The sequence below is a fragment of the Hylobates moloch genome, unplaced genomic scaffold, assembly GCF_009828535.3.
Source record: "Hylobates moloch isolate HMO894 unplaced genomic scaffold, HMol_V3 SCAFFOLD_12, whole genome shotgun sequence".
NCBI lineage: Eukaryota > Metazoa > Chordata > Mammalia > Primates > Hylobatidae > Hylobates > Hylobates moloch.
Window position 1 is genome coordinate 44740034 of NW_026652287.1, and position 23002 is coordinate 44763035.

Below are 23002 nucleotides of genomic sequence, written 5' to 3' on the forward strand. Positions count from 1 at the left end.
ACTCCTTTCCATATATACATTTTTTTCAATACACTTTTCAGAGTCAGGGAAATCCAATCCAAGTTCACAGACTTTACTGCTTTCTTAACAACCTATGAAAAGTCAAATCATATAAATGAACCAAACTGAATAGTGTCACTGTTACTTTTATGAAGTGTTATCCTGTAGATAAAAAAAAAAAAAAAAAGCTGGGCGCGGTGGCTCACGCCTGTAATCCCAGCACTTTGGGAGGACGAGGAGGGTGGATCACCTGAGGTCAGAAGTTCAAGACCAGCCTGGTCAGCATGGTGAAATCCCATCTCTACTAAATATACAAAAATTAGTCGGGCGTGGTGGCAGCTGCCTGTAATCCCAGCTACTCGGGAGGCTGAGGCAGGAGAATCGCTTGAACCTGGGAGGCGGAGGTTGCAGTGAGCCAAGATCACGCCATTGCGCTCCAGCCTGGGCAACAAGAGCGAAACTTGGTCTCAAAAGAAAAAAAAAAAGAAAAGAAAACTGCTTTGCACCGATTTGCAGAAAAAGAGACAATGAACTCCCTCTTGTGGTGAGGATGGCATTAACATCCACACATAACTGCTTTAGGGTGTGGATTTCTGAATTGTGCTGAGATCTCCAGAATTTACAGCAAGTGATGGTCAGTTTAAAATATTCTGTGCCTTCAATGAACAGATGGTGTAGCAGGTTAGGGAGAAGAGAAGCAAATAAAATGGATGAGGTCCTCACTTAGGATATCACAATCTCTCCTGGAAGACAATTTCAAATGAATAAATCAAGGAACATGAGAGAGCCACAAGGGAGTTCAACCTGAAGTCCAGTTAGACTCCTTGAAAGGGAAAGCTATTTACAGAATACTTCGGATTTAGCTGCGGAAATGATTCGATGGGTCAGTGGTGGTGGAGTGAGGTTGAGACCGTTTAAAATAGGTGACGTAAACATGTGAAACCTCAGACACAGAGCCCTTGGTGTTAACCATGATCTGTTGAAAGTCAGAAGAATGAAGCAGAGGGAATTGTTGGAAGCTCACATTTGATTAGCTTTTTTACATATAACAATGTATTGACAAGGCCAGGAGCGGTGGCTCACGCCTGTAATCCCAGCACTTTGGGAGGCTGAGGTGGGCAGATCACGAGGTCAGGAGATCGAGACCATCCTAGCTAACACGGCGAGACCTCGTCTCTACTAAAAATACAAAAAATTAGCTGGGCGTGTTGGCGGGTGACTGTAGTCCCAGCTACTTGGGAGGCTGAGGCAGGAGAATGGCATGAACCCAGGAGGTGTAGCTTGCAGTGAGCTGACATGGCACCACTGCACTCCAGCCTGGGCAACAGTGCAAGACTCTGCCTCGACAACAACAACAAAAAACAATGTGTTGATGTAGAAATTATTTATTGACATCTTTTTCTCAAACTAATAATTATTTTGAAGGGTTTTTTTTTCCACCATGTAAACGTAACCAACTCCTAGGAGCTTCCATGTGTATATACTTAAATGTATAATATGTGTAAAAGTTCTATCAGACTTAAATCATCCATTTATCACACTTTAAACACCTATGAATGACCAGCCTGGGCAACATACCAAGACCTAATTTCTACGAAAAAAAATTTCTTTCTAATGATCCAGGCATAGTGACATGTACCTGTAGTCCTAGCTACTCCAGAGGATGAGGTGGGAGGATTGCTTGAGCCTAGGAGGTTGAGGCTGCAATGATCCGTGATGGCGTCACTGCACTCCAGCCTGGGTGACACAGTGAGACCCTGTCTCAAATAGAAGAAAATGTCAAATAAGATGAATGTCATTGCTTAAACTCTTCCACACAGAAGAATTTATCAAGATGGTCTTCAGAGGTAATATCATGAGGAAGCAGTACAGTGCAATGAGGAAAAAACAACAAAAAACAAGTGAAGGGGGCAGAAGACCTCAATTCTACTCTTTACTCTCCCTAGATGTGAAGCAACCTTGGGCAAGTCACTGCGCCTCTTTGAGCCTGTTATTTCATCTGTAAAAAGCTGAGATAATTAATATATCATAGATAATGTAGTGTTCTTAGTAGAAACTGAAACGGCACTCTGAGATCAAACTCATTAATATTCCTACAACAAAATGAGTAAATACCTGAAACAGAACAAAAAAGCCAATAAATAGCCTCTTATTTCTTGATGTCAGGTTCATGCCTACCTTACAAAAAAGAGTTGTCAGAGCTTTTTGGTTTGTAGAACTGAAGAAAAGGGACTGTAGACTCATGGAAGTGTCTAATGGCAGAAAGTCAGATTTGTCAAAGATGAATTTCTGAAATTAAAACATTTTATTTGGGAAGAAATACTTGTAATTCAGGGCATACACACAGACCAAGTGGTCTTTGGTATGTCTGAAAAACAGAGAACATTGGCGGTTTCATGAAAAGGAGAAGTGTTACATATGGTTCTTCAAGAAAGTTCATTGGCACTAGTAAGGTTTTTGGGAGTTGGAAAGTTCTGATCGGGAAATGATGGCAATGACTAAAACTATTCTTAGAGTCACAGCAAGTTGTTTCAGTAACTATTAGATAAAACCGGTTTCAGGATACAACTGGCTGTTTCAGCAGCTTGGCAAAGAATGACAAACTTGGAGCATTGGTATGTGCCCTGAGTGCTTTTCCCCCTTGGCCTGTTGACTCTTATAGTTGAGTTTGGCAAGAATGACCCAATTTATATGATCAACATTCAGTTTGCTAATTCACAACGAAACACTTTTCTGCCACTCCATGACTAATGTTTTTAAATAGCCCTCAGCCTTTGGCTTGAACTTACCAAAGGACTTTTCAAACTAAACCATGTCCACTCTTTTTTTTTTTTTGAAACAGTCTCGCTCTGTCGCCTAGGCTGGAGTGCAGTTGTGCAATCATGGTTCATTGAAGCCTTGACCTCCTAGGCTCAGGTGATCCTCCTGCCTCAGCCTCCTGAGTAGCTGAGACCACAGGTGCATGCCACCATGCCCAACTAATTTTTATAGAGACAAGGTTTTGCAGTGTTGCCCAGGCTAGTCTCAGACTGCTGGGCTCAAGCAGTCCACCTACCTCAGCCTCTCAAAGTGCTAGGATTACAGGCATGAGCCAAACATTTAAAGAACTAATACCAATCCTACTCAAATTATTCTGAAAAATAGAGGAGGAGGCCAGGTGCACTGGCTCACGCCTGTAATCCCAGCACTTTGGGAGGCCGAGGCGGGCAGATCACGAGGACATGAGTTCGAGACCAGCCTGACCAACATGGTAAAACCCCGTCTCTACTAAAAATACAAAAATTAGCCAGGCACGGTGGCACGTGCCTGTAATCCCAGCTACTCAGGAGGCTGAGGCAGGAGAATCGCTTGAACCTGAGAGGCAGAGGTTGCAGTGAGCTGAGATCGCACCACTGCACTCCAGCCTGGGAGAAAGAGCAAGACTCCGCCTCAAGAAACAAAAAAATAGAGGAGGAAAGAATACTTTCAAATTCATTCTATGAGTCCAGTATTACCCAGATACCAAAACCAGGCAAAGACACATTAAGAAAACTATAGGTCAATATCCCTGATGAATATTCATGCAAACATCTCAACAAAATACTAGCAACCGAATTCAACAACACATCAAAAAGATAATTTATCATGACCAAGTAGGATTTATCCCAGGGATGCAAGGATAGTATGTGATACATCATATCAACAAAATGAAGGACAAAAACTATATGATCATTTTAATAATGCTGAAAATGCATTAGATAAAATTTGACATCCCTTTATAATAAAAAACCTTAAAAAAAACCGAGTATACAAAGAACATACCTCAACATAATAAAAAGTCATATATGACAGACCCACAACTAGTATACTGAATGGAGAAAAACAGCCTTTCCTCTAAAATCTGGAAGAGGACAAAGATGCCCACTGTCACCACTGTTATTCAACTTAGTACTTGAAGTCCTAGTTAGAGCAATCAGATAAGAGAAAGAAATAAAGGGCATCCAAACTGGAAAGGAAGAAGTCAAATTATCCTTCTTTGCAGATCACATGATCTTATATTTGGGAAAAACCTAAAGACTTCACAAAAAAACTACTAGAACCAATAAATTCAGTAAAGTTGCAGGATACGAAATCAACATATAAAAATCAGTAGCATTTCTTCAGAACAAGGATCACTGGGAGAAAAAAAATTAAAACTAAAAAGCCAAAAATGAATAGCATTTCTGTATGCTAACAGTAAACAATCTGAAAAAGAAATCAAGAAAGTCCTCTTTACAATAGCTACAAATAAAATAAAATACCTAGGAATTAATTTAACCTAAGAAGTAAGTGAAAGATCTCTACAATGAAAACCATAAACCACTGATGCAAGACATTGAAAAGGACAAAAAATGGAAAGATATTCCATGTTCATGGATTAGAAGAATAAATATAGTTAAAATGTGTCTACTTCCCAAAGCAACCTACAGATTAGATACAATTGCTATCAAAATACCAAGGACATTCTTCACAGAAATAGAAAAAATAATCCTGAAATTTATATGGAACCACAAAAGACCTGGAATAGCCAAAGCTATCCTGATCAAAAAGAACAAAACTGGAGGAATCACATTACTTGACCTCAGATTATACTACAGAGCTATAGTAACCAGAACAGCATGGTCCTGGCATAAAAACAGATACATAGACCACTGGAACAGAATAGAGAACCTAGAAATAAGTCTATACATTTACAGTGAACTCATTTTTGACAAAAGTGCCAAGAATGTACATTGGGGAAAGGACAGTCTCTTTAGTAAATGGTGCTGGGAAAACTGAATGTTCAAATGCAGGAAAAAGAACCTAGACCCCTATCTCTCACCATATACAAAAATCAAATCAAAATGATTAAAGTTTTTTTTTTTTTTTTTGTTTTGTTTTTTGAGATGGAGTCTCGCTCTGTCGCCCAGGCTGGAGTGCAGTGGCGCGATCTCGGCTCACTGCAAGCTCCGCCTCCTGGGTTCACGCCGTTCTCCTGCCTCAGCTTCCCGAGCAGCTGGGACTACAGGCGCCGGCCACCTCGCCCGGCTAATTTTCTGTATTTTTAATAGAGACGGGGTTTCACCGTGTTAGCCAGGATGGTCTCGATCTCCTGACCTCGTGATCCGCCCGCCTCGGCCTCCCAAAGTGCTGGGATTACAGGCGTGAGCCGCCGCGCCCGGCCAAAATGATTAAAGATTTAAACCGAAGACCTCAAGCTATGAAACTACTGAAATGAAACACTGAGGAACGTCTCCAGGACATTGGAGTAGGCAAAGATTTCTTAGATAATACCCCACAAGCATAGGCAGTGAAAGCAAAAGTGGACAAATGGGATCACATCAGGTTAAAAAAGAAACAACACAGTAAAGGAAACTGTCAACAAAGAGATAACCCATAGAATAGGAGAAAACATTTGCAAACTATCCATCTGACAATAGATTAATATCCAGGATATATAAGGAGTTCAAACAACTCTATAGAAAAAAATCTAATAATCTGATTTTAAAATGAGCAAAAGATCTGAATAGACATTTCTTAAAATAAGACATACAAATGGCAAACAGACATATAAAAAAGTGCTCCACATCACTGATCATCAGAGAAATGCAAATCAAAACTACAATGAGCTATCACCTTCCCTCAATTAAAATAGCTTTTACCCAAAAGACAGGCAACAACAAATGCTGGTGAGGATGTAGAGGAAAAGGAACCCTTGTACACTGTTAGTGGGAATGTAAATTAGTACAACCACTATGGACAACAGTTTGGAAGATTCTCATAAAACTGAAAATAGAGCTACCACACAATCCAGCAATCCCACAGCTGGGTGGGATTGGAAATCACTATATCAAAGAGAAAGAAAGGAAATCAGTACATCAAAGAGATATCTGCACTCCCATATTTATTTATTACAATAGCAAACATATGGAATCAACCTAAGTGTCCATCAATGATGATTGGATAAAGAAAATGTGTTATATATACACAATAGAATACTATTCAGCCATAAAAATAATGAAATTATGTCATTTGCAACAACGTGGAGGTAACTGAAGGTCATTGTGTTAAGTGAAATAAGCCAAGTGCAGAAAGACAAACTTCACATGTTCTCACTTATTTGTGGGAGCTAAAAATTGCAACAATTGAACTCATTGAGATAGAGAGTAGAAGGATGATTATCAAAGGCTGAGAAGGGTAGAGGGGATGGGGAATGGGAATGGTTAATGGGTACAAAAAAAAAGAGAAAGAATGAATAAGACCTAGTATTTGTTAGCACAACAGGGTGACTATAGTAAAAAATAATTTAGTTGTACATTTTAAAATAACTAAAAGAGTATAATTAGAATGTTTGTAACATAAAGGATAAATACTTGAGGTGATAACCCCATTTACCCTGATGTGATTATTATGCACTGCATGCCTCTTTCAAAATATCTCATGTAACCCATAAATATATACATTTACTATGTACCCACAAAATTAAAAATAAAAAAGGAAGTGAAAAAAATTTAAATTTTATTCATATAAGTTTATGTAAGGCCAAGACACAGTGGCTCACCCCTGTAATCCTAGCAGTTTGGGAGACAGAGGTGGGCGGATTGCCTGAGCTCAGGAGTTCAGCCTGGGCAACACGGTGAAACCCCGTCTCTAGTAAAATAAAAAAAAATTAGCCAGGTGTGGTGCCTGTAGCCCCAGCTACTTGGGAGGCTGAGGCAGGAGAATCACTTGAACCCAGGTAGCAGAGATTGCAGTGAGCCGAGATCCCGCCACTGCACTCCAGCCTGGGTGACAGAGCGAGACTCCATCTCCGAAAAATAAAAATAAAAAAAATTTATGTAGTACTAGTGTAATTTTGTAACATGGATATATTTGCATAGTGGTGAAGACAAGGCTCTGAGTGTATCCATCACTGGAAAAAAGTACATTGTATTCATTAAGTAATTTCTCATTGTCCCCTCCCTTCCCACTCCCCACCCTTCTAAGTCTCCACTGTCTATTATTTCACACTCTATGTTTATGTGTACACATTACTTAGCTCCCACTTACGTGTGAGAACATGCGGTGTTTGTTTTATATGTCTGAGTTGTTTCACTTAAGATTGGGCCTCCACTTCTATTCATGTTGCTGCAAAAGATATAATTTTATTCTTTTTACGGCTGAATAGTATTCTATTGTGTATATATAACACATTTTCTTTATCCAGTCATCTATTGATGGACACTTAGGTTGATTCCATATGTTTGCTATTGTGAATAGTGCTGTGATAAACATACAAGTATAGGTATCTTTTTGAAATAATGATTTCTTGTTTTTTTGGGTAGGTACCCGATAGTGGGATTGCTGGATCAAAGGTAGTTCTATTTTTAGTTCTTTGAGAAATCTCTGTACTGTTTTCCATAAAGATTGTACTAATTTACATCCCCATCAACAGCATATAAACATTCCCTTTTCTCTGCATCCTCACCAACATCTGTTACTTTTTCCTCTTTTTAATAATAGCCATTCTGACTGGTGTAAGATGATATCTCATTTTGGCTTTAATTTGCATTCCTCTGATATTAGGGATGCTGAGCATTTTTTCATATGCTTGTTAACTATTTGTGTGTCTTCTTTTGAAAAATGTCAGCTGGGCATGGTGGCTCATGCCTGTAATTCCCACACTTTGGGAGGCCAAGGCAGGAGAATTGCTTGAGGCCAGGAGTTTGAGACTAGCCTGGGCAACATAGTGAGACTCTCTTTTTTTTTTTTTTTTTTTTGAGACACAGTCTCACTCTGTTGCCCAGGCTGGAGTGCAGTGGCGTGATCCCAGCTCACTGCAACCTCCGCTTCCTGGGTTCAAGCGATTCTCCTGCCTCAGCCTCCTGAGTAGCTGCGATTACAGGCACGTGCCACTATGCCTGGCTAATTTTTGTATTTTTAGTAGAGACATGGTTTCACCATGTTGGTCAGGCTTTACTCGAACTCCTGACCTCATGATCTGCCTACCTCAGTCTCCCAAAGTGCTGGGATTACAGGTGTGAGCCACCACACCTGGCCCAACCCTGTCTCTTAAAAAAAAAATTAACTTGGTGTCATGGCATGTGCTTGTAATCCCAGCTACTCAGAAGACTGAGGCAGGTGATCTCTTGAGCCCAGGAATTTGAGTGAGCTAATATTGTACCAGTGAATTCTAGCTTGGGTGACAGAGGGAGACACTGTCTCTGAAAAAAGGAAAGAAAGGAAAGAGAAAGAAGAAAGAAAGAGAGAAAGAAAGAGAGAGAGAGAGACAGAAAGAGAGAAAGAAAGAAAGGAGAGAGGAAGGAAGGAAAAGAAAAAGAAAGAAAGAAAAGAAAGAAAGAGAAAGAAAGAAAGAAAGGGAAAGGAAAAGAAAGGAAAGGAAAGGAAGGAAGAAGGAAGGAAGAAAGGGGGAGGGAGGGAGAAAAGAAAGGAAGGGAGGAAAAATGTCTATTTATTTCCTGAGACCACTTTTTACCTTTTTTTGTTTTGTTTTGTTTTGTTTTGTTTTGTTTTGTTTTTCTGAGACAGAGTCTCTCACCCAGGCTGGAGTGCAGTGGCGTGATCTCAGCTCACTGCAACCTCTGCCTCCCAGGTTCAAGTGATTCTCCTGCCTCAGCCTCTTGAGTAGCTGGGATTACAGGCACCTGCCACCACACCCGGCTGATTTGTGTATTTTTGGTAGAGATGGGGCTTCACTATGTTGGCCAGACTGGTCTTGAACTCCTGACCTCAGGTGATCCGCCTACCTCGGCCTCTCAAAGTGCTGGGATTACAGATGTGAGCCATCACACCCAGCCTTTACCACTTCTTAATGGGGTTGTTTTTGTTGTTGTTGAGTTGTTTGAGTTCCTTGTATATTCTGGATATTAGTGTTTTGTTAATGTATAGTTTGCAATTAATTTCTCCCATTCTTCAGGTTGTTTGTTCACTTTATTGATTATTTATTTTGCTGTGCAGAAGCTTTTCCATTTACTTAAGTCACATTTGTCTATTTTGTTATTGTTGCCTGTGCTTTTGAGGTCTTACAGGCATTTTTTGCCTAGACCAATGTCCAGAAGAGAATTCCTTAGATTTCCTTCTAGTATTTTTATAGTTTTGGGATTTACATTTAAGTACATTTTGAATTGATTTTTGTATATGGAGAGAGATCAGGGTCCAGCTTCATTCTTCTCCGTATGGCAATCCAATGTTCCTAGCACCGTTTATTGAAAAGGGTGTCCTTACCCCAATGTATGTTCTTGTTGACTTTGTAAAAAACCAGTTGAATGTAAATATGTGGATTTAGTTCTAGGCTCTCTATTCTGTTTCATTTATTTCTGTATATATTTTTATACCAGTACCATGCTGATTTGATTGCAATAGCCTTGTAGTATAACTTGAAGTTAAGTAATGTGTTGCTGTCAGAGGCATTCGAACCAGAGCGACTCCATTCTGAGGGCTAGGAAAGTGAGGCTGGGAATTGCTGGGCTTCATTCCCGGGAAGTGAGGCATAACTAGCCTCTAGATGTTTACAGTTAAGGGAATAAATTAATAATGTTTATTAAACAGATCCAGAATTGGTAGTGTCCAGATATCCCAATATCTGGAGAACAAAGGCATTTCTAATTTTGCTTTAAAGATAATAATATAGATTCTCGCAAAATAGAGTAATTAAGAAAATTAATCCTTTATCATGAACCCTTGTAGCAGAGCACATCTGCCCATATATACAAGCATCATTGTACCTAGGGTGGATGCGTTCCTCCTCTTACTTACAGAAACATCCAACTCTTTCTGTGGAGTAGCTGTTCTTTCACCACTTTACTGTCTTAATAAACTTGCTTTTACTTTGCACTGCAGACTCGCCTTGAACTCTTTCTTGCAGGAAATTCGAAAACTTTCTCTTGGGGTCTGGATTGGGACCCCTGTCCTGTAACATTGCCTCCAACTTTGTTCTTTTTGTTTAGGATTGCTTTGGTTATTCAGGCTCTTTTTTGGTTCTATATGAATTTTAGGATTGTTTTTCCTAATTATGTGAAAACTAACATTGGTATTTTGATAAGAATTGCATTGACTCTGTAGATTGCTTTGGGAAGTATAGTCATTTTAATGATATTAATTCTTTCTGAATAATTAATGAAATTAATTCTTCTGATATTAGTTCTTTCCATAAGCATGAAATGTTTTTTCCATTTGTTTGTGTCATCTATAATTCTTTTAATCAGTGTTTTATAGATTTTTTCTTGTTGTAGAGGCCTTTCACCTCCTTGGTGCAATATATTCCCATGTGGGGTGGGGTGTTATTTGGTACCACTTTTGCTTTCTCGATTTGGTTCTCAGCTAGATTGTTATTGGTGTATAGAAACACTGCTGACTTTTGTACATTGACTTTGTATCCTGAAACTCCTGAATTAATTTATCTAATCTAAGAGATTTTTGGTGGAATCTTAAGGGTTTTCTAGATGTAAGATTATATATCACTGAACAGGAATAATTTGACTTCCTTTTTTCCAATTTGCATGTCTTTTATTTCTTTCTCTTGCCTAATTGCTCTGGCCAGGACTTCCTATACTAGGGTTGAATAAGAGTGGTGAAAGTAGGCATCCTTAATCTTGTTCTAGTTTTTATCATTCAACTATTTCCCCATTCAGTATGATGTTGGCTGTATGTTTATCATGTGTGGCTTCTATTATTTTGAGATATGTTCATTCTATACCTAGTTTTTTGAGCTTTTATCATGAAGGATGCTGAATTTTATCAAGTGTGTTTCCTAAATCTGTTGAGATGATCATATAGTTTTTATTCTTCATTCTGTTTTTGTGATGTGTTACATATATTAACTTGTGTATGTTGGACCATTTTTGCATTCCTGGTATAAAACCTACTTTATCATGCTGTATTATCTTTTTAATGTGCTGTTGGATTCAGTTTGCGAGTGTTTTGTTGGGGATTTTCACATCTGTGTTCATCGGGGATATTGGTCTGTAGTTTTGTTGTTGTGTCCTTGTCTGTTTTTGGTATTAGGATGTTACTGGCCTCATAGAATGAGTTAGGGAGATTTCCCTCCTCTGTGATTTTTAGGAACAGTTTGAGGAGTATTAGTATAGTTCTTTTTGTATGTTTGGTATAATTTGTTTAATGTTAATTTTTAAATTTTTATTTTTTACTTAGAGATGGGGTCTTGTTATGTTGGCCAGAGTGGTCTCAAACTCCTGGCCTCAGGCAATCCTCCTGTCTCAGGCTCCACAGTGCTATGATTACAGGCATGAGCCATCACATCTGGCCTATTTGGTACAATTTAGGTATAAATCCGTCTGGCCCAGAGCTTTCATTTTTGGGAATGTTTTTATTGCCGATTCAATATTGCTACTTATTATTGGTCTGTTCAGGATATCTGTTTCTTCTTGGTTCAATCTTGGGAGGTTATACGTTTCAAAAAAACCTTTAGGTTTTCTAGGTTGTGAGCATATAGTTGTTCATAGTAGTCTCTGATGGTATTTCTGTGGTATTGGTGTAATGTCTTCTTTTTAAATTCTGGTTTTGTTCATTTGAATCTTCTTTTTTTCTTGGTTAGTCTAGCCAGCAGTTTATTACTTTTGTTGATATTTTCAAAGAACCAACTTTTTGTTTCGTTGATCATTTGTGTTGTTTTTTAGTCTTGATTTTGTTTAATTCTGCTCTGATCTTTGTTATTTCTTCTTTTCTGCTAACTTTGGATTTGTTTTGTTCTTGTTTTCCTAGTTCCATGGGGTACCATGTTAGGTTGTTAATTTGTGATCTTTCTACTTTTTTGACAGAGGCATATAATTCTATAAACTTCCCTCTTAGCATGACTTTTCCTATATCCCAGAGGTTTTGATATGTTGTGTTGCCATTTTTGTTCATTTCAAACAAAATTTTTATTTTCTGTTTTTATTTCTTCTTTGACTCAGAGATCATTCAGGAGCACATTGTTTAATTTCCATGTATTTATACAGTTTTCAAAGTTCCTCTTGGTATTGATTTTTAGTTTTATTCAGCGGTCTGAGAAGATGCTTAAAATGATTTTGACTTTAAAATTTGTCGAGACTAGTTTTGTGGCCTAACATATGGTCTACCTTGGAGAATGTTTCACGTACTGATGAGAAGAATGTATATTCTGCAATTGTTGGGTTCTGTAAATGTCTGTTAGCTTCATTTGGTCCAAAGTCTAGCTTAAGCCCAATTTTTTTGTTGATTGTCTGTTGATGATATATCTACTACTGTGTGTGAGGTGCTGAAGTCCCCTACTATTATTGTATTGCTGTCTATATCTTTCTTTAGGTCTAGGAATATTTGCTTTATTAATTTGGCCTCTCCAGTGTTGGATGCATATATATTTAGTATTATTATATTATCTTGCTGAATTGATTCTGTTATCAGTATCTCATGATCTTCTTTGTCTTTTTGTACTGTTTTTTATTTAAAGTCTGTTTTATCTGATACAACTATCACAACTCTTGCTCACTTTTAGTTTCCAATTGCATGGAATATGTTTTTACACCCCTTTACTTTCAGTCTATATGTGTCTTTATAGGTAAGGTAAGTTTCTTGTAAGGAGCATATAGTTGGACCATATTGTAAAAATTCATTCCACCAGTCTATATCTTTTAATGGAACCATTTAATCCATTTACATTCAAGGTTAATATTGATGTGTGAGGTTTTGTTCCTGTCATGTTGTTAATTGTTATCTAGTTGGGTTTTTGTTTGTTTGTTTGTTTTTAGATGGAGTCTCACTCTGTCACCAGTTTGGAGTGCAGTGGCATGACGTCGGCTTACTGCAACCTCTGCCTCCCAGGTTCAAGTGATTCTCCAGCCTCAGCCTCCCAAGTAGCTGGGACTACAGGCGCCCACCACCACACCCAGCTAATTTTTGTATTTTTAGTAGAGATGGGGTTTCACCATGTTGGCCAGGATGATCTCAATCTCTTGACCTCGTGATCTGCCCGCCTCAGCCTCCCATAAATTGCTGGGATTACAGGCGTGAGCCACTGTGCCTGGTCATCTAGTTGTTTTTATAAATTCTGTGTTTCTTTCTTTTTCTCTGATGTTTGATTTTCTGGTTTGGTGGAATTCTTTTGTGCTGCCATTTGATTTCTTTCAGCTCAGATTGTGTGGTCTGACCCCAGCCCATAGGGGAGTAACACAGAGGCAGGGACTGTGTTAAGGATAAAAACCCCCTGGTCTCCTTTATTCTCTGTACACTTGCGATCTTAATTGACGCAGTGACACCCTTCTGCAAAAAATAAATTGCCTTGTTGAGAGGATTAAACTTTTGCCTGAGTGCTGGTTTTACTTCACGGCACTGAGCATTTATTCCTGGAGCATTTTATATCCGACAGTAGGATAGAAGAGACACTGCTGCCTTCCTCTACAAATACTGAACTACAGTCTAATAAACTATAGGCACCAGAATGCAGTGCAGCACCAGCACACATGTCTAATTGCAGGACCTGAATTTCATTCTGTGGTTTGGTTTCCAAAGATTTCACAACACCTACTACGGCCAAGTTCCAATCCATTTCCCTATATGCCACATGACACTATCTCACTATCTGTAAAAACTACTGTTTTTAATAGAAACCTTTCAAAAATCTGACATTCTGGTGGAGCACTTCCCAAAATAAGCTTTAGATTACCTGAAAATTAGTAATGTGCTACAATTGGCTGGGAAGAAAAGAAAAGCACTTCCAGGATTTTTTTTTTTTTTTTTTTTTTTTTTAGAAATGGGGTCTTGCTCTGTTGCCCAGGCTGAAGCACAGTGGCGAGATCATAGGTCATTGAAGCTTCGAACTCCTGGGCTCAAGGTCTTCCCACCTCAGCCTCCCGAGTAGCTGGGACTACAGGTTCAGGACATCACGCACTGCTAATGTTTTAATTTTTAGTACAGACGAGGTGTGGCTACGTTTTCCAGGATGATGAACTCCTGGGCTCAAGCAGTCCTCCCGCTTCAGCCTCCAAAAGGGTTGGGATTATAGGCGTGAGCCCCCGCACCCTGCCTGGAAGTCTTTTAATTCACTTCAGTTATCTTAGAATTTTCCTTCCCCACTTTATACATACATACAGTGGAATTGAGGGTGTTTGTCTCAGGTAACCGATCAATGAGGTGAATAACCTGCAGAGGGCAGCAGAGCCTAAGGCCAGTGACTCCCCGCTGCGGCCAGTCTGGAGCCCGCAAAGGGAGGGAAAGGGAGCTCCCCTGGGTGTTTCCCGGGCAGCCTGCCCTCTACTGCAGGTGGCCTCCAGCTGCTCAGAACAGCTGCAGAAGGAATGTGGATCCTGAGAAGCTACAGAGCCCTGGAAAGCAGGAGACTCACTTGCAGGTGCACTTTGTGTAGAGGAGTTGGGGGGAGGTTCTGTCCTTACTGGGGTTGTACCTAGAGCCTAGGGACGTTTTGCGGGGGCAGTGTTGGTTTTTACATGCAAAGGGTCCCGGCGACAGACTGTAATTTGTACATACAAAGACAATCTACGAAGGTCAGGCTCAGTAAGACTTGTCTGACATGTCACCTGGAGAAAGGGTTTATGAAGGTAATAGTTTACTTAGGTTGGAAGCTTAAACTGACCCCAGGTGAGAACTTCTGCTGGTGAAAATGAAGTCTAGGGGGAGGAAGCGGTTCCATATTCAGGGGTGGGACGGGGGGAGTGTGAGGAAGTCTTATCCCCAATTCCCGCCCTGTAGAGGACACCTGCCTCTCCCTCCTGGTGCAGTCTTGCCTGGCCTGGCCTAGATTTCCTTCCTGCTATGAGGCAAAGGAATGACTCCATTGAACACCGAGTCTGGAATTCCCAGCACACATTTCTGAAAGATCGAGGAAGCTAACAGTGCCCTTTCTAAAAATAAGTAGCAAGTTTGGCTGAAATGCAGATATCCAATGACTAGGGCGCAGGGAGTGAGCTTAGCCTTAGAAAGGCTATAGCTAGGACTGATCAGCCGGGCTCTGCAGAGCACCGTTACCCAGGGCTTCCCCTGTCCCTCAGGGCTGAGGGGCGGAGCCTGGAACCCATCCAACCAGGGACCCTGGGGCGGGGCCCTGCCAACTGTCAATCCGGGGAAGCAGAAGGCCGCACTCAGTCTCTGCACTCTTTTGTTGCTGGGGTCCGTTACGCTCCGCATCCAGTCCTTGCTGCTCCGAGAGGCTCCATGTGCCTCCGCCACGGCTCCTGTGACGCTGTCACCTGCGCTGTGACCTGCTCCGGAGTCATAAAGAGGACTCCGGGACACCCAGAAGCAGGGAAATGGTAAAGTGCCCGGCCTAGAGGGGCTGGGTGGAACCAACAGGATCCTGCTATGGCGGGACCCAGGCCTCCGCTCGGGCGACCCCGGCGATTGGGACCCGCGTCCACCATGGCGCGGCTTGGCCCTCGGTCCCCTTGGCCGCCGGGTGGGGCTGGCCCCGCAGCTGGGACCCCGGGCGTCCTGTCCCGTCCCTACGCGGCGACTGCGGCCCCGGCCCCGGAGCCCTCTCTGCGCAGCTCCGCGCCCGCAGCCCGGCGTCTTCCCAGATTGTGCAGGGGACCACGGGAGGGTCATGGGAGGTCGAGTGTGTCCCGCCTTTCTTCTGTTAAAAATTAAACTGAGGCACTGTTAACAGTTAAAGAGTTTGTTGGAGCAAACAGCGATTTCTGAGTGAGAAACACCCGGTCATGGCTTGTGATTGAAGAAAAGGCCTTTATAAGTTGCATGAGGAGGCAAACTGGATTAAATACTTGATTAGTTACAGTGATGCTGTCGCCGTATGTGGACTTGTCAACCTGAAATAATCAGAAGAATCGGATTCCAATTTTTAAAAGTTTACTCAAGCAAGAAGCTGGGAATGGCCCGTTTGGGAAAACACAGGATCCACGGAAATGGGCTCAGTGCTTCAAATTTAAAAGTTTACGTTCTTGCTTATATAGGCAAAAGGCCAAGAAATTTAACAAGATTACAACGTTTTTTATACAAGGCTAGTTTGTGAGGCACAACAATTTAATTAGAGTTTGGCCCGCCGCCCCACCTCCCACCCCCTCCCCCATAGAGCTTGGTTTTTTTGTTTTTTGTTTTCTTTACAGTTGGGTTTCATTTCCTTTCCAATTTAAAAGAGCATATTTAACATTCCAGCTTAAGGCAAGGTGATGCCAGCTAGCTTGGACAACATGGCGAGACCCCGTCTATACAAAATATTTAAAAAATTAGTCGGGTATGGCCGGGCGCAGTGGCTCACGTCTGTAATCCCAGCACTTTGGGAGGCCGAGGCAGGCGGATGACGAGGTCAGGAATTCGAGACCATCCTGGCCAACATGGTGAAACCCCGACTCTACCAAAAATACAAAAATTAGCTGGGCGTGGTGGCACGTGCCTGTAATCCAGCTACGCGGGAGGCTGAGGCGAGAGAATCGCTTGAACGCGGGAGGCGGAGGTTGCAGTGAGCCGAGATGGTGCCACTGCACTCCAGCCTGGCGACAGAGCGAGACTCTGTTTAAAAAAAAAAAAAAAAAATTAGTCAGGTATGATGGCCGCTCCTGTAGTCCTAGCTAGTCTGGAGGCTGAGGCAGGAGAATTGCTTGAGCCCAGGAGGTGAAGGCTGCATCAATGACAGTATTGAATTTACAGCTAATGGGCAAGGTGAGGGAGAGGATGGAAGTTGGTTTAGTGTCAAGAATTAGGGAAGAGATTGTCAAACGTAGGGAAAAGGGACTTGATTGGATATCAGGTCTGGGGGAATTTTCTCTAAACTCCCTTAGAAGAGTTTTTGCTACCACAGGGCTCTGCGGGGAAAGGCCAAAGTCTAGTCAAGAAGAGGGGAGCTCTGAGGGGCCTGACTAGTTTTATCAAGGAGGGAGTTTTTGGGACCCCTCCCCCAGCCTGGTTCTTCCCAGATATGACAGTAAATCCCTAAATTTCTGGTTTTCTCCTCACATTCAAAAACACCAACTTTCCCTCTCCAATTGACATCCTTATCAATTATGTATTTCTCATGCTACATTTGAAACAGCTGCCATATTTTATCATTTTTTCACAAATAAATGGCACTATTTAAAAATGTTATCAACACCTCTGAAAAGAAGGAAAACTTTTTTTTTTTTTTTTTGAGACAATCTTACTGTGTGGCCCAGGCTGGAGTGCAATGGTGCTATCTTGGCTCACTGCAACTTCCGCCTCCTGGGTTCAAGCGATTCCCCTGCCTCAGCCTCCCAAGTAGCTGGGATTACAGACATGTGCCAACATGCCCGGCTGATTGTTGTATTTTTGGTAGAGACACGGAAAAGAAAACATTTAAAAAAAATTTTAGTCCAGGCACAGTGACTCACTCCTGTAATCCCAGCACTTTCGGAGGCCCAGGTGGGAGGATTGCTTGAGCCCAGGAGTTCAAGACCAGAGTGGGCAGGGCAACATAGCAAGATCTCATCTCTACTGAAAACAAACAAAATAGCTGGGCATGGTGTCACATTCTTCTAGTCTCAGCTACTATACTCGGGAAACTAAGGCGGGAGGATCACTTGAGCCCCGAAGATCCAAGGCTGCAGTGAGCCTTGAGGGCACCACTGCACTCCAGCCTGGGAGACAGGGTGAAAATCTTCCTCAAAAAAACAAAAACTTAGGGCTTGGCATGCTGGCTTACACCTGTAATCCCAGCACTTTGGCAGGCCAAGGTGGGAGGATTACTTGAGTCCAGAAGTTTAAGACCAGCTCAGCAACATAGAGAGACCCTGTCTCTATTAAATAAATAAAATTTTAAAAAGAAAAAAATTATATTTTGTTTATGAATTTTTTTTTTTTTTTTTTGAGATGGAGTCTTGCTCTGTCGCCGAGGCTGGAGTGCAGTGGCGCAATCTCAGCTCACTGCAAGCTCCGCCTCCCGGGTTCACGCCATTCTCCTGCCTCAGCCTCTCTGAGTAGCTGGGACTACAGGCGCCCGCCACCACGCCCGGCTATTTTTTATTTTTTGTATTTTTAGTAGAGACGGGGTTTCACCGTGGTCTCGATCTCCTGACCTTGTGATCCACATGCCTCGGCCTCCCAAAGTGCTGGGATTACAAGCGTGAGCCATCGCTCCCGGCCTTGTTTATGAATATTTTTTATGAGAGGAAACTATTCAGTAACTACCCAAAACGACATTGGGTAAAACCCCATGCCTGATTCTTGACATTGAGCATCTTTTCATGTGCTTGTTGGCAATTTGTGTATGTCTGGGAGAAATGTCATTAAAATCCATTGCCTGGCCGGATGTGGTGGCTCACACCTGTAATCTCAGCACTTTGGGAGGCCGAGAGGGGTGGATCACAAGGTCAGGAGTTCAAGACCAGCCTGGCCAACATAGTGAAACCCTGCCTTTACTAAAAATACAAAAATTAGCTGGGCATGGTGGTGCATGCCTATAGTCCCAGCTACTCGGAAGGTTGAGGCGGGAGAATTGCTTGAACCTGGGAGGCGAAGGTTGCAGTGAGCCAAGATTGTGCCGTTGCCCATATTTTAGTCAATTAGTTTTTTTTTTTTTTGGTACAATAATTTTTCTAGTTAATTACAATAAGAAAAACTTTAAAAATTTTACTAGCTCAAGCATTTTAAGTGTACCGTTGAGTTAGTTTGACAATTTTATATAACTTCTCTAAGATGAGTCATACTGCATTTTTCTTTTTCTGACTGGTCTTTTGCAGTTAGCATAGTATCATGAAGTTTCATACCTGTCGTAGTATGGGACAAGATGTCATTTTATAAGAATAAATATCCTGTTGTGTATATATATATACATTTTCATTATCCATTCATCCATTGATTGGCATTTAGGTTGATCTACCTGTTGGGTGTTGTGAACAATGGATTTCAATTTATTTTATTTTATTTTTTATAGAGATTGGATCTCGCTCTGTTGCCTAAGCTGGTATCAAACTCCTGGGCTCAATTGATCTTCCTGTCTCAGCCTCCTAAAAGTGTTGGGGTTATAGGCATCAGCCACTGTGCCCAGCCATTAATGGTTTTCAAATATTTCTTTGAGATCCTACTTTCAATTCTTTTGAATTGAATATAATTTGACCCAAAAGTGGGTTGCTGGAACATTTGGTAATTTTGTTTTTAATTTTTGAGGCACCGCCATACTGTTTTTCATAGCTAAGCCATTTTACAATCCCTTGGACAGTGTACATAGGTTCCAGTTTGTCAGCATGCTCATCAAAGCTTTCCATTTGGCATGTTTGATGTGTTTTTTATCGTTGAAATATGGAAGTTCTTTATATTTGCTGAATATTAAGACCATACCAGATATATGACTTACCAGCAGTTTCTCCAAATTGATGAGTTTTCTTTTCCCTTGTTGATAGTGTGTTCCCCTGCACAAAAGTTCTTAATTTTCATAAATCACATTGCCTTTTTGTTAAGACTGCCCCCCCCACAGAGTTTTTACCTCTAAACCTTGTCCCCATTCAGCCTTCAGCACTTCATCAATTACATTTATGTTGTCCTACCCCAGTATTATTTCCCACAATGGTTTTGGTCATGGGTTTCTGTTTCAGTTACTTATGACTCTCTTAATCAGTTGGGTTGGTGAGATCCCATGCAAAATTCAGTTTTTGTTTGTTTTTTTGGATTCGCCTGTGCTGTTTGAATCAGAATCAAATCCACTTTCCAGATACTGTCAAACGTTAAACTTTGTGAACAAACATTTTCAAGTATATGTAGTCTCAGGACTGCTGTTATGAGCTTTTTTTTCTGCACATGAATTAGTAGGACTCTGTTATGAAAGATGCTACACATTCGATGTACAAAGAGACATTGGGGTACCCAGGAAGCACATCTTTCTCTCCGGATTCACCAAAAAGAGACATTTTCCTATTCTTTTTTTTTTTTTTCCAAGATGGAGTCTCACTCTGTTGTCCAGGGTGGAGTACAGTGGTTCTATCTTGGCTCACTGCAATCTCTGCCTCCTGGGTTCAAGCGATTCTCGTGCCTCAGCCTCCTTGAGTAGCTGGGATTACAGGTGCCTGCCACCACACCCGGCTAATTTTTGTATTTTTCGTAGAGACGGGGTTTTGCCACGTTGGCCAGCCTGGTTTTGAACTTCTGACCTCAGGTGATCTGCCCGCCTGGGCCTCCCAAAGTGCTGGGATTACAAGCATGAGCCACCATGCCTGGCCATAAATTTGTTATTTTGGAATAATTTTAGATTTATAGAAAACTTGCAAAGATAATATACAAAGTTCCCATATACCCCTCACCCATTTTCTTCTAATGTGAGCATCTTATATAACCATGGTCCATCAAAACTAAGAAGTTATCACTTGTATGTGACTATTTGTGAAACTCCAGATTTTCAACAGTTTTTCCACTAATATCCTTTTTCTATTCCAGGACCCAATCCAGTATACCCCACTGTATTTAGTCTTCATGTCTCCTTGATCTGCTCTGTGACAATTTCTGTCTTTCCTTGTTTTTTAAAATCACTTTGACAGTTTTAAGAGTGCTGGTCAGGTATTCCATAGAAAGTTCCTCAATTTGGAATTTTTCTCCTGATTAGACTGGAGTTAGGTGTTTTGCGAGAGAATGCCACAAAGGTGAAGTGTCTAGGCTCATCACTTGATACACCTGGTGACAGTAACCTTGATCACTTGATTAAAGCAGTGTTTGTCAGGTTTCTCCACTTTAAAGTTACCATTTTTTCCCCTTTCCATACTCTGTTCTTTGGAAGTGAGTCACTAAGTCCAGCACAGGTCCAAGGGAGGAGGGCCAATTCAGCTCCATAGTTCTGGAGGCTGGGAAGTCTAAGATCAAGGCACGCCAGGTGCGGTGGCTCACGCCTGTAATCCCAACACTTTGGGAGGCCAAGGCAGACAGATCATGAGATCAGGAATTTGAGACCAGCCTGAACAACATGGTGAAACCCCGTCTCTACTAAAAATACAAAAATTAGCTGGGCATGGTGGCGTCTGCCTGTAATCCCAGCTACTCAGGAGGCTGAGGCAGGAGAACTGCTTGAACCCGGGAGGCAGAGGCTGCAGTGAGCCAAGATCGCGCCACTGCACTCCAGCTTGGGTGACAGAGTGAGACCCCATCTCAGAAAAAAAAAAAAAAAAAAAGATCAAGGCACTGGCCAGTACCATGTCCAGAGGGTCCGTTCCTCATGAACTCCATCCTCTTGCTGTGTCCTCACGTGGCAGAAGGCTACATTTTCCTATTCTGCTGTTGCTTTACCCATAGTTACACTCTGGCATCAAAATTGCTGTTTGAGAGGAAGTGAGTATAGACAGGGGAGTAAGAGGTCTGATGACAGAGGCAGGGAATAAATGTTTGGAGTCCACAGCATCATGAGAATTTCTTAGGAATAGAGTCTAGGCCCCCAGTGCTGTCACTCTCACCCATCCTCCTCTACAATGTGAGATGTTTCAGGACCCAGTGGCCTTTGAGGATGGGCTGTGAACTTCACCCAGGAGGAGTGGGCCTTGTTGAATCCTTTCCAGAAGAATCTCTACAGAGATGTGATACAGGAAACCTTCAGGAACCTCATCTCTATAGGTAGGGGTGACAATATTACCTCCCTCAGTGAATTGAATAACACATGTTTCTAGCTTATCAATGCTATTCAGGGATTTGGAATATGGATAGGCAATCCTTCGATGAACAAATCAGGCATGGCTGCAGTGTCCCATAAACATGGAATCTAATGATTTTTAAAATAACCTTATACTAATTCAGGACTATTTTTTAGGGAAAAAATGGAAAGACCAGAACGTTGAAGATCAGCACAAACATCCCAGGAGAAACCTAAGACAATTTACATTCACAAGACAAAGAAATGTCTCTGAAGAAAATCTCACATTGTCAGAAATTGTTAAAAAGAAGCCAACAAAAGAAATAAGCTCAGCATAAAATGTATTTATTCTTAGAAAATTTTCTCGAAAAACATATATTTCAATGTGATACAGAGGTTTAATGTTCATAAAATAGTTTACTTGGAAATAGTATTAAGAAACTTTGGCTGGCCGCGGTGGCTCACGCCTGTAATCCTGGCACTTTGGGAGGCCAAGGTGGGTGGATCACCTGAGGTCGGGAGTACAAGACCAGTCTGACCAACATGGACAAACCCTGTCACTAGTAAAAATACAAAATTAGCCAGGCGTGGTGGCACATGCCTGTAATCCCAGCTACTTGGGAGGTTGAGGCAGGAGAATTGCTTGAATCTGGGAGGCGGAGGTTACAGTGAGCTGAGATCACGCCATGGCACTCCAGCCTGGGCAACAAGAGCAAAACTCCATCTCAAAAAAAAAAGAAACCTCATGTAAATATTCTTTTTTTGATGATAGATATAGACAGGGCCATCTTGTAGAACGTGTGATCCATTCATGTTTAAACAATTCAGACAGGGCAGAAAGCCTATACTTTGCAGGATAATGTTAAAAATGCAGCTGGACATGGTGGCTCATGCCTATAATCCCAGCACTTTGGGAGACCAAGGCAAGAGGACCACTTGAGGTCAAGAGCCCATGATCAGCCTGGGAAACACAGCAAGACTCTATCTCTACCAAAAATAAAAAATTAGCTGGGTATGGTGGCACACACCTGTAATCCAACTTTCTGAGGAGCCTGAGGTGGGAGGATCACTTGAGCCCAGGAGGTGAAGACTGCAGTGTGTTATGATCACGCTGCTGCACTCCAGCCTGGGTAACAGAGTGAGACTTTATGCCAAAAAAACAAAAACATTAAAAATGCAAGTGTAATACTTATTAATGAATATTAAATCACTTATAAACAGACCCTTAATTATGTGCTTGGCATTTTTCACAGAAATTTTATGGGAGAGAGACGCTGAGAGTACAGAAGGTAATCAGTGTGGAGAAACTTTCACCCAGGTTCCGGAAGACTTGCTGAACAAGAAAACTCTTCCTGGAGTAAAATCATGTGAAAGTGCTACGTGTGGAGAAGTCTTCATGGGACATTCACCCCTTAATAGGAACATCAAAGCTGACACTGGACACCAACCGTATAAGTGTCAGAAATTTGGAGAGAAACCATATAAACATAAACAACGTGGGAA

The 23002-nt window shown here is 41.5% G+C and overlaps 1 long non-coding RNA gene across 2 annotated transcripts; it reads left to right on the plus strand.

Moving 5' to 3' along the window:
* Positions 1 to 15067: 15067 nt before the first annotated feature.
* Positions 15068 to 22838, plus strand: LOC131380660 (uncharacterized). Of its 2 annotated transcripts, XR_009208852.1 has the most exons (4): positions 15068 to 15239; positions 21358 to 21483; positions 21677 to 21840; positions 22753 to 22838. It is a non-coding gene; the product is annotated as an uncharacterized LOC131380660 (long non-coding RNA). The 2 variants fall into 2 exon arrangements; XR_009208851.1 differs by lacking the exon at positions 15068 to 15239 and having other exon boundaries at positions 21013 to 21483.
* Positions 22839 to 23002: the final 164 nt, after the last annotated feature.